Raw genomic sequence first — 12,699 nt, 5'->3', positions numbered from 1 at the left:
GCATTGTATAACAAGTCCAACTGGTGAGCTAATAATCCCATCTGGTTTAAGAAATAGTGCATCAGTTAAAAAAAAAACAAAAACACAACACCACAAAACAGTAGTACAACTTGGTATTATGTCATTTGATTTCTAGTGGCTTTGGTCAAAATTTTCTTCTTTAAAATTGACCTGCATTTTAACCAATAACAAAATACACATTCTGTCAGTGCCATGAGTGTAGATCAACATCTGTTCTACAGGTCTAAGGTACAAATGAAGGTGTTCTGCTGCCTCTAGAGCTAACAGCAACTAATCTTCAAGGGAAATTTTCTCTTTCCGACTAGCCAAGCAACCATGAGACGTGAGCTTTGAGGATCACACTTCAAGCCTCAAAGCTGAAAACAAGATACACATCGCACATTTCAGTGTAAAGAGCATGTTCACATTGCTGAGATGTCCTTGAAGCACTGGTAATACTTAGCTGTCATGAGCTGGGCACACAGTTTGCTCAGATGAGATGCAGTTACCTAAGCAGTTCCTTCATAGTAGATGGAGGCATGAAAACAGGAGTTTTGGCTGTCTGAGAAAAGCCTCGCTGCAGGGGTGTTAGCTGCACTTAGACACTGCATCGTTGAGGGGAGGGAAGGTATGAGCCTCTTTGGGACCGTCTGCTGACGAGCAGGAAAAAGACATATTAGCCACAGTAGCAAACTCACCCTTTGTGAGGCACTATGGCTTTATAAAGGTGGGATTTGCATACAGACATGTATTCTGTAGCCACAAAGCTCAATTTGCATATCCCTACTAAAGTACCAACAGCACCCTCGTTAGCACCCAGTAGAGTAATTATAGCTATCCTGGCTGAGGTTCTGAATGCAAAACACTCATGGTAGAATATAGAGTCCCCTTAACTAAGTCTATGGGGTTTTATACAATGCTTTTAATGGTTGGCACTCTGGGTGGTTTTTTGATCAGGAAGGAAAAAGATGGTGTCATTGACTTTTGTTTTTAAATATATTCTTATTTAGGTTGGCTCTCGGGCTTAGAGCTTTGATAAAACAAAGACTGAGACAGCATTTTAGTTGTTTTGGTAAAGACTAAATAATAAAATTCTGCCAAATGCTTCATGAGTCAAGGTAATGAAGGATAGGCAAGAGCTACATTTTGAAGGAATAATGTTACCATGTAATAATTCTGTCTACTGTAAATTAACTCAATGTTAGTGCAGGAGAGATTAATTTCAACTTCTACACGGTCCTCTCCAAGCCTGTTGGGCAGAGGAGCAATAGCTAAAGGAACCACTTGAGCCTCAAGCTTCAGTTGAGCTCAGGGCTTAGGGTTTCATTAGCTTCCAAATCCACTCTGTAGTAACTTCAGTGCTTTCTGGTTGTACTGTGCAGACAGCTTCAGTTTTATTCTCTAAACTACTTTTAACAGTGAGTACACATAAAAATGTCTGCAATAATTAAAACGAACTACTGCAATAATATACTTCCTCTTGTGTAGTACTACAGAAATACTAATCACAAAATACTTCAGAGCTAACAATGCAATAATTAACAGCTTGCAGAGACAGGCCTAAATAACACTGTTGTATTGTTTCTGCTTGGGTGAGCACAAGCCCTGTTCAGTATACACAACTATACCGACATGAGCAGTTACAAAAGAGTCTGACATAGGTGCCAAATTCATTTCAAAGATGGTGCAGTTTGCTTGTGTGAACAAGAGCAGAGCCTGGGTTTCAAGGCTGCCAGGAAGTGGGTTACCTTGAATGCTGGTTTCCAAACACTTGGCTTTTAAAAAAGCTGTGATAGGGGGCTTTGCAATGTTGATTTGGGAGTTAATAACTTAACTTAAATTATCCCCAAATAAATTCTGTGTGTGACAGAGGAGGCAGTGGGGGAAAAAAAAAAAGATAACAGAGAGCCCACAAATACAGCCTCCCTTTCAGAAGCTACTTTGCGAAGATAAATACCCCGTGACTGACAGTATCATTGCTTAGGTTGATGTATCAAAGCAAAACTATTGCTCCACACCAGTATGGAACTGATAGGGAAAAAACCCAAAAGAACCCCTCATGATAGATAAATAATGACTTCAAGTCAGCTCTCAAGACACGTGTTATCTTACATAAAACGATCTTTTTTCTCAGTTCCCATTTTCTTCCAGTGCCTTTTACACTTCCCCTGATAATCCCACCCCTCCCCCCCAGGTACTGGAAACCGATGGGATGGAAAGGGTGAACTCTCCAGAAGTTTTGAGCTTTTAAACTGCTCTCAGGTCTCTTCACCCCACATGCCCCCTTCGCAGCAGCCACTCAGACACTTCTGCCTGGTGCTCTCTGATGAGGCAGGTTTGAGGCTGAGCTTTTCTTGGCTGCTGCTGTTCTCTCTTTTGAGGCTGCAGCTGCCCATTTATTGCCATCTTGGCAGGTAGGGAACTCCTTACCCTAGAGCCTATCCGTGTGCCGGGCAGATGCATGGAGGTGGGCTTCCCTGCCTCCAGAGAGCAGGGTCAGAGACTGCCCCCCCCTTCGCTGGGAGGCCAACTCTTAGTTCAAGGTATTGCAACAACTCCTCCTGATACTAAACATCTGCCATCGTCTTTCCCAAGCATGCACCCTTCTCACTGTACGTGCCTTGCTTAGCAAGTCTTTTTTTCCTTAATGGTCATACTTCTTTCATCCGCAAGTTGCTAATATGTGGGGTAATATGCCTGTGGAAGAGTGGAATATTAATGGGTTTATTACGTGAAACAGAAGTAGCATATCAAGTATGAAACTGCAAGTGATCCCCCGGAATTGCAATTGGTTGACAGAATTGCTAAATTAATCCAAACCTAAATATTAATACTTTACTGTCCTTCTTTTAGTATTGCTTCTTTCTTAATTACCAACTCCCATAGTGTTATTTGATGATCATAACAGCTAATAACAGCCACCAGATTGCAAAACACTATTTCACACTACAGCAAAACATTTAAGTATGTAAATCATATCATCTCCCCTAGAGAGTGAAACAGCAGCGTGGTGTCAAAAGAGGTAATGACAGATTTATTTTTCCCAGAACATTTGGCACTTCATGTAAAGAATTACAAGGAGAATAACAATTCACTGCCAGTAATGGTTTTCCTAGTATAAACAACCAAAAAGAAATGGTTATGACAGAAAAGCTTCACATTTAAAAATGGTAGATCTGTCCTGATTAAGTCATACATCATTAGATGGATTCTCTAATAATGCCATCAGAAAACCTTCAAATTCATCTTCCTACTCCCTTGACAGGGTACAGGAAGGATGTGATTTCAAAAATAAAGCTGCCTGATTGTTTTTCCCATAGACAGAACTGAAGCATGATTTCAACTGCTGTGATGCCATTGCTGAACAAAGAGGTGCAAAAATCCCATCTTCTCACCCTTCCTCCAGAATAATGTCTGACCTACTGTTTGGCCAAGCTGTGGTATAGTCTTGGCTGTAAATCAGCTTTGCTGACTCATGTTATATCTGACCACTGAAACCACTGGTCTAAATCTTATATTTAAGCTTCCTGTTGTTTTACTTAAGGCAGCAGCCAGACTTATTTTAATGAACTGCTTTGATCCAACTCTGGATCTAAAGCGAGTAAGGAATGATACAATAGTCTCTTGTGCATAATTCTGACATAATAAACTTTCACACAGCTGTCATCTGGAGACCAGAATTATTATAACCTAGTTGGGATATAGGCAAGAAATACAGAAGTATAGAGAGAGATTAAGACCTTATTGCTAAAAATTCATAGTTACCCAATGAGGCTTTCCTTAAGGCCTCAAATATCCACTTCTCTGAAACTCTGTTCCCAGCATCACTCATACACATTATGTGCAAAGCTGGATGCTAACAGGTATTTGTTTTCTTATACTCCTCTCACTTCATGCTACAAACATTTGAACTTAGCCGTACTAATACTTGCTGCACTTCTGGCAATTGCAAAGTTATTGCTATTGAATTTCTTGGTTTATAATCTCTGGTTGTAATAACTTACGTTACATGATTTAAGAATAGCTTTGACATAATGTTTAATATTTCAGTTCCCCACCTCTGGCAGGACTGCCTTCATTAAAGGCACGATAATGAATCTCTCATGTCCACATATAAATTAAATAGCCAATGGTGTCAGTTGGGAAAGTGTCAGTTCCTGTTCCAGAAACTCAGGCATTACATATCATATCTTGTCACTTGATACTACTTGTCTGCAGGAAGCAGCAAACCAGGAAGCTTACCATCAGGGGACAAAATTAGCGCAAGTGTCATAGCTACAGAGCTAAAACAGCGATAGCAATGTGAGGATTAATACCCATTTACCAAAACAATGACTAATTATGGTGAAATGCAATCTCATCATCCATTGCTACACATTAGGAAAGCACTTCACCAAATTTGCTGGCAGCTTTGAGTGGCTTGTTACATATGGACACCAAATGTTCAGGATACTCCTCAGTTGAAATGAATCCTTTGTCTTTTCAGACTAATCCTTCATGACAAGCAAAGCAATCAGTAAACAACTGAATATCCTTACAGACAAACACTAGAAATAAACATAAGTGAACCAGAAACCCTCACGTGATGGTTGAAAGCACTTTGGGACTTTGAGAGCTGGCTGATCTGCTGTACGCATAGATTCTGCAAGTCTTGATTGTATGCGCAGCTCCTCCTGAATTTGGCCTGCAGCAAAATCATGTGATCTGTGCCACAACCAGAACAGAATCTACAGTAACTAAAAATAAACTGCTTCTCTGCAAATTCATGGCTCAGTTTAGTCCAGCTTATAAATTACTTTTCAGCATCGGTCAGCAAACACAGAACCTTATGATTATCACAATGTGTATGACCTCTTTAATTGTCACATGGGTAGGCGATGTTACTATCTTCAAATACTTGCAACACTTTGTTTTGGTCCCAGATGTTTGTTTAGTAAGCCATGAGTTCTCTTACCAGCTTATGTTACCCACATTTGTATATCTCAGCAGTAGAACCATCTGACCCTGCTGCTTTGCCACTTGCTTGATAGCTTCTTCAGAGGTACCTGGGGATATTGGGTGACAAATCTATTACCAGAAGCTGCTTAAACCTCTGTAGCACTAATTCTGTTACACACGAATGGTGGGAAAGCTTATAAATCAGCCACCTTTCCAGCATCTCTGCATGACCAATTAACAAGAACATCTACCCTAAAGCTAACAATGGCTCTGCCTACCTGCAGGACAGCATGCAACTGAAGCTACTTTATAAGTCCAGCAGTTTTTAGTCATTAAATGAAATTTAAACTACAGTCTTTTTTTAAACATAAAATTGCTTCTAACCGAGTTCAAATTAGATTCTAAGTTAGGAAAAAGCCTCAAATAAGTTGATCTATTAGAATCGTACTTTCAAGCTAACAGCAAAAACTTCACCTTCTTAACCATCTATGTTTTACTTTTTACGTACATGTTTTTGGAAACATTTACCACAAGCTTGCTTTATTTTAAATTTTAGAAGAAACAGGCAGTGGGCTATCTCTAAAGGACTTTTAGAAGACAAGATCTGTTGATCTCTGTGATCTCTGCATGAAAAGGGAAATTATCTCATTCAGCAAGCATAATATTTTGACAAATATTGGGGGTTTTAGAGCCTTCCCTGTAAAACAAATACTTATTGCTTTTGGAAAGGACTTTTCAGTCACTAAAGAATGCCTTAAGAGTTGTCACTTGCTTTCTACCAAGAAAGAATCAAACTAGTATGGGTCAATAAAGAGTATAGCTATCTTAATTTCAAATAAGAAATATTTACACAAGTTGTGTATGTCTCTAATAAGAAGAATATTTTTGCTTTCATTCTTGAAGCAAGGACATTTCTAAAATTATTTTCTTTTTATTATTATTGGCATGTATCAATTATGCTGCTTTGACAGATGTTTCTCAGAATTATTTCTGATTTGTTCCCAGATGAACATCATTCTAGGTCATTGATTTAAACTTAATTAAGAAGAAAACTGCAAAGAATTTTATGTTTGGTATTTTTATAAGCGGTAACAAGTGATTCATATCCTAGCAAAAGAAATTCAGCTTCCTCAAAAGTAAAGGAACCAAGCAAACCCAAGTAACTTCAATTACAAAATCAGCGTCCAAGAAGAGGGATTATTTGCACTGAGCTACAAATATGTCTATTTTACATATTGCACAACTAAGCAATTTTATCACACACACACAAAAGGTCATGATCTTTAAATATTTGTCTCAAGGATTCAGACATAATGGGACTTGTCCACAAGATGGCATACACTGTGTCCAAAAGGAACTGACACATCAAAATGCTTTGCAACATCTATGGGACAAAAAAGCTTCAATGTAATTATCCTTCCTCATTTCATTATCCTTCTCAACAAGCACAGAAGAATATCTGTCTGTAATTATTTTCATGATTTGCTTATATAATCAAAAATCTGCTTGCCTCAGAAGGAAGCAGAGACTTCAGTTCACATGGAAAACAGAAAATGTCTGTCACCCAGGGGAACCAGTTTTTGAGATTTCGGGTGACTGTCACCAAGTTAAGTCATACACAAGAGGCAAAGGCATTGTAGGGAGAAGGATTATAACCTTACCAAAGATCTGTTTTTACCAGTGTCTATCTCAATGCCTAGCAGAAGCAGGTAAGAATGGGAAGAGAAAGAGCTTAGGGTTCTGAAAGGACAGACCAAACCCAAAAAACCACAGAATGAAGACAACAGTCCTTCATAGGAAGTTGAAACTAAGAACAGTCTAGAAGAATTTATCCCTACATACCCGATAACCAAAAAGGCATAAAATTCTCAGAACTCTCAGTAGGTCTGTTCAGATTAAAAATAAAACAAAATACAGTGCCGCCCTGCCCCCCCCCCCCCCCCCCCCCCCAACATCCTGCCACAGATGCTGCCAGAAATAGAAGCATTAAATGAATACAACTGACCCATCTGTCCCTTTTGGATCTCATCGTTATACTGGACTATATTTTTTGAGGTAAAGTTTGCACAGAGAGGTAAGGTTCTTCTATTAGACTCACCTATGAAACTCATTTTCAAGTCTACATGCTCTTCTTCAGATGAGGTCCTCTGTGCCCTAAAGTCACTTTATGTCAGTTAGCCTAATAAAAGGACTTACTACTCAGCAAACTGGACCCTGTTTCCATCTGTCATAACTTTAGCATTACTATTGCTATAAAGACAGCATTGCACTTTTTTTTTTTTTTAAAAATGAAACCACTACAGTTTAGGACAGCTTCCAAGCCACACCTAAGGCTGAAGTGATCATAGGCATATGACCATGTCCTTTTGACACCAGACTGAAAAGCCAAAATATCATGGAGCTATCTGGGCTCTAGTACAAAGCAGTGTTTCCCAGCTAAGCTCAGAAACACTGGCACCAAGTGGCTGAAGCATAAATGTTCTGACAGATACACATCAAGTTGCCAGAGTCTTGCAGGTTTGCTATTATCACAACATAAGTATTTTCCACTTTTTTCTCACAGTGATCAAATAATAATGAAACCCCTCTTATCATCCACCCATATGCCTTGCTCAGTTTGTTGATATTTACACACCTCTTTAACAAAATTGAAAGCAACCAAAGAGCCAGGATTCTGAAATTAATAATGCAATTCCTCCATTTCTGCAAAGCAGCTAAATGTCCTTTTGTTGTCATACAAGTAACGAACATATCCCATTCAATTACACACATATTTGCAGAGCACTTTTAAACTAAAGGCAACTGTACCCAAAGTAAAGCCTCGAAACAGGGCTATTCTGAAAAAAGAATTCAGAATAGGATACTTGTTCTATTCCAAATGACCTGACATAATTTAAGTATGTTTATGAATAAACTCTCTATTCGGCATTTTCGTCACCAGTTTTCACTTCAACACACTCAAATAGCTTAAGGCACATAAATCCCTAAGATATGTGAAATGCTAATCCAAAGAGTGGGATTAATTTTCTGATGATAAAATCCTGACGTCCAAGTTCATCCAAACCCTAATTTTGTTGAAGATATTTTTGAAGGTAGAAATAATAAGCCTGGTAGCCACACATTCAATATGAAATACTCTCATTGTATATTATGTGAAAATAACATGCACCTGTCCTTTACTCTGCCTCCCACAACTGATTCCACCACCCATAACTAATGCTGCTATCCAAGTCCTTCAGGGAAGCCTGGCACTGTACAGTCATGCTTTTTCAGCAAAAAGGCCAGATGTGGCTTCCAATTCTGATTATTCCAAGCTCAGCAAAAGTCCTACAATGTCAATTTTTTTCCCCTCCAGATTGACATTGTTGTCATTGCAAACTGGCATTAGCCTAAACCAAGACCGTTGGACAGGTTTTCCTACACAGCTACTTTCAAACAGCATGAAGAAAACTGGCCTAATTAATTATCATTGGAGGCCCTTCAGAAAATTGAAATGTATTTGGTTTCTGTCCTAAAGGCACACTTTCAAGGCAGTAAGAACTTCGTGCTAGAATGGACAATTTTATTTGAAGTCTCAGAGGCCAACAAGGGATTTGATGTGTCACTCGAGATATTTTCAGCTATGTATATGTGAAGTAGCTAAAACCCACAGAATTATAAATGCAGCAATTACAACAAGTGTGATAAGTACACCACCACTCCCACAAGACAAGGTCCGTTTCTAATGCTGACATCACATTTCTAGTCACTCTTGATCATTTCACAGGAAAGAGCAAAGAATCGCCAATGAGTTGATGGATATACAGATTGGAGGCCAAGGGTTATTCTGTGTCAATACTGCTTCCTCCACCAGCTGCGGCTGAAGTTTTGAGAAGAAATCCACTGGGCGGTAAGACTGTTCAGGGTGAAAGTTTCCAGTAACACCAACAAGGACATCTCTCAACTCAGTATGGTGACACTCAGAAGTTACAATGGACAAATACATAGTCAGTGCTCTGAGCTGTGAACTAGCTAATAGTGAGTGTGAAGCAGAAATGACACTTAGAACAAATTTATTTTAAGGTTAACAGCTCTACAGAACTTGTGAAAGTGCTCAGCAGTGCTGTAAGAGAAAGAGATATTCACTAAAGGCACTTTTTTGACATTTAAACTGAAGAGACTGTGGAAACTTGGGGCTAAATTTAATCTTGCACAAGGTTAGGGCTCTCTGTGAGAGTGAAGCAATAATATTGCTTACAACTATCACTCACTCCTCCAACTCCTCCTTTGCACCCCTATGCTTTATTCGATCTAGTAAGTTCTCTTAAACATACATCAGGTCTACTTACAGGCTTGGGGAAAACAGGAACAACTGAAAACCCCCAACAACAAATACTTGAAAATAAGAAAGCTACATGAGAAGACAGCTGGTAGGTAGAATAACACATTGGTAGTCAGAATATCCAAGTTTATCTTCCTACTTCCTTTAGTGAATTTCTGTATAACACAGCAAGTAATTCCACTGCACAGTACTACCACTGACAAAACGAGATTAATTGCCTTTACTCAGAGAGCCCACAAAGCTGACCTCCAGCAAATTACATGGGAAAGCCAAGTCCACAGTTGCAAGATGAGGTGAATCAATAAGATAAGAATATGGAAACTCTTCTGTTGTGGATGATTATTATGGGACTGTGTTTTGAGCAAATGTAATGGACAGTCCATTATTTATTAGTGCCTTTCATGACAAACAAGAGGGGAAAAAGATCAATTTAAAAACCACCCAGGTGCAGAGGTGGAAGTTACACCAATTGTTCCTAAAAATAAAAAAACCCCTAACCCACCCTGCCCCCAAGCCTCCCAACAACCTTATAACCCCCATATATATATATTAAAAAAGTATAATCTGCATTAATTATTCCAGCTCCAAAGTGGGAGCTACGTGTCCATGTAATATCTCCTCTCCGTTTCAAACAGAGACAGATTTTACACCGTGGCGATGGAAAACTCCCATCAAAAAAATCTTTTACTCAGGCACACAAAATTCTCTTCGGTATTCCATCTTATTTGAAGTTATACTGCTCCATGAGGTTACTGGTGACTGTTGGCAACAATATCAGTATGCTGCCTATCCTAAGAACTTGAAAAATGAGATGAAAAGTTCCTCTAGCAAACCAGGCATTTTATTTTCTCTTCTATAAATCAGTATGTGTGGACTATAACTATATATGCTACTACTAACACATTCTCTATTCATTTATTTCTGAGTTGGAATATGCCTACTTCATTCCAGAATGCCCAAACAGTTCAATGTTCAGCCATTCTTGATTAGTTCAGACACTGGGTTTGGATACCCAGAGGAAAGGCAGAAATGTCAGTTACAAGAGCAGACTGGAAGAGCAATGTTAAATCAGCGAGAAATCAGCATTTAATTTCCCCATGTAAAGTAATAATGGCAATGCAACATACTTTTTAATTAAATGTCAGCCTGTCGATATTTTTCATATTAGTTATGAATATGAAAATGCCTAAGAAAATGTAATTAAAAAGGACAAATTGGTGAAACTCCTGCAGACACATATTCGTTTCTATTCTCATTGTCCTTCCATGAGGATTCTAAGAAACTACAGCATATCTTTTTATTACAGTAATTAATCAACTTACAGATACTGCATGCAAGACATAGAGCAAAAAAATGTATTTATTCCGGTTCTCTCAAGCCTATTCCCTCAGAACATCTTTTGCGGTACTAGATAATAAAGTGTGGGTTTAGATCAGACTTTATTACAGATTCAGTTGTTAGTTGTTCTTGGGGTAATGGAATGGGTCCCATTTATTGTGAATGAATTAGTTATGGTGGAGAAAAATGAAAAAAAAATGGACTGGCTTTTAAACTAAATTAGTGGGAATTGTGTTTTCTCACCACTATGCCTCGTGCCTTCACTGAAGAAAGGGCTCTGTGCAGCAGATTGGGGTCAGAAATCTGTTTCTACCTGTAGCAACAATAAGACTTGGCAGAAGCTGCTACAGCATGGAAAGATTCAGGCTTTTGTTTTTTTCCAATTTGATAGCCTGAATGCAAGAACTCAGTATATTTGGAATTATTTCAGAAATTATGCTAGATATATTCTTTGGGGATTATCATCAAGAATCTCCAACCACTTTGTACACATAGAGCTCAATTGCAGACATCTCTGAAAGTGGTAAGGTTATAGAGATTTCAGACTCAACTCTCTAGAAATGCTTAAAAAGACAAGCTGATTACAGTGTACCAGTAAACAATGTGCAACTGCAGCTGACAGTGCAACACCCCTCTGATGGTCAGCTATTATATTATGGGTCAAGAATAGAGGACAAAAAGGAAAATTCGGGATAGATATTGTAAAATTATTACTTTCCTCTCCGTACCAGAATTTAATTTTAGTAATCCTAACAGCATACTGAAACTTTCAAAGGAAGTAGTCAGCTTTCAATGCTGCAAGTCTCAGTTTAAAAATCACAGGGGAAAAAAGTATACTATTCCACTGATTTAATAACAGACATGAATTTACTCTAAAGACTCTTACTAATTTCCCAAATTCAGACTAATGAGATTGAGGCAGATTTTGAGATGCCCACCAAGCCGCCGAGTTCCACCACATTCAGGGTTTTGCAGGATTAGTCTGTCAGAAGGAAGCAATGCTATAGAGCAGGAGACAGCTGGCATGGATAAGGAAGAATCTGTTCACCTGGTATCATTTACTTCGCCCACGCTATAGGTAGAAAATGGATGCAGATATGAAATGGTACATAGATTGAGCGATTTTTCTTTTGTTTTTCTTAAGATGCACTGACCAGTTTTGTGTTAGAGTAGGAGGGGCTGAATTTACTTATTAATAAACACGCTGTTGTGTTAACAGGCTACTGCTGGACTATTTTACTTTGGTAGCAACAGCCCTACAATAAGACAAGTATTTATAGTGCCTTAGTGTTAATCATTTAAGCTGCAATATCATCCTTCTGGAAATGAGGCTGTGCGTTCAACCATACATTATTATTCTGGGAACCACTGACCTAAAAAGAAAGAAAAAAAAACCCGCTTGTCTTTGCTTCAGTACAAGCACACTAGATGCTTTTAGCTGTGGTTATCTGAAGCACTTAGGAAATCTCAGTGCAACTCAGAAAACTCTCTTTCTTCAGCAAGAGCTGCACTGAATTCTCAATTACACAGCAAAAACTGGATGGGTGATAACAACCCTGCCAGGACTTAACTGACAGCACTTTAGTTACAATTCTGCTCTTTCAGCAGTTATGTGAAAGCAAACCTGGAAATACAAATGATTCATTGAAAACAGGATATATTAAAGCTGCCCTATTTGGGTTTCCAGGATAATGCAAATAGGCTTCACAGGTAACAATTAGAAATTATCACACCATCTTTTTTTACTTGAATTAGGTAAAATTAGCATCCGAGAAATACGGTAGTGCAAAAAGATACAGCTCTGGCACTTCATCAGGACACTCCACATCAGAATCCTACCAAAAGGACTCAAGCATCAGCTTTTAGGTCTTCTTTCAGGCATTTATTTGCAATACAGCGTTGGATGTTCTCCTTTTAAGTGAAAGGCCATAGTACTGCTAGCAGCTAAACCCCCAGAAGATTACTAAAGCTCACAACAGAATCAGCACTAATCAGCTCACAGATCAGCACTAAAAGAAGTGGGTGAAAGATTCTTGAGAAAGCATACTACTTGGGGTAGAAGGGGGGAATCTCTCTGCTTTTCTCATCTTTCAGAGGTCTAT

The sequence above is a fragment of the Gavia stellata genome, chromosome 18 (assembly GCF_030936135.1).
Source record: "Gavia stellata isolate bGavSte3 chromosome 18, bGavSte3.hap2, whole genome shotgun sequence".
Taxonomy (NCBI): Eukaryota; Metazoa; Chordata; class Aves; order Gaviiformes; family Gaviidae; genus Gavia; species Gavia stellata.
This window is presented reverse-complemented; position numbering follows the sequence as displayed.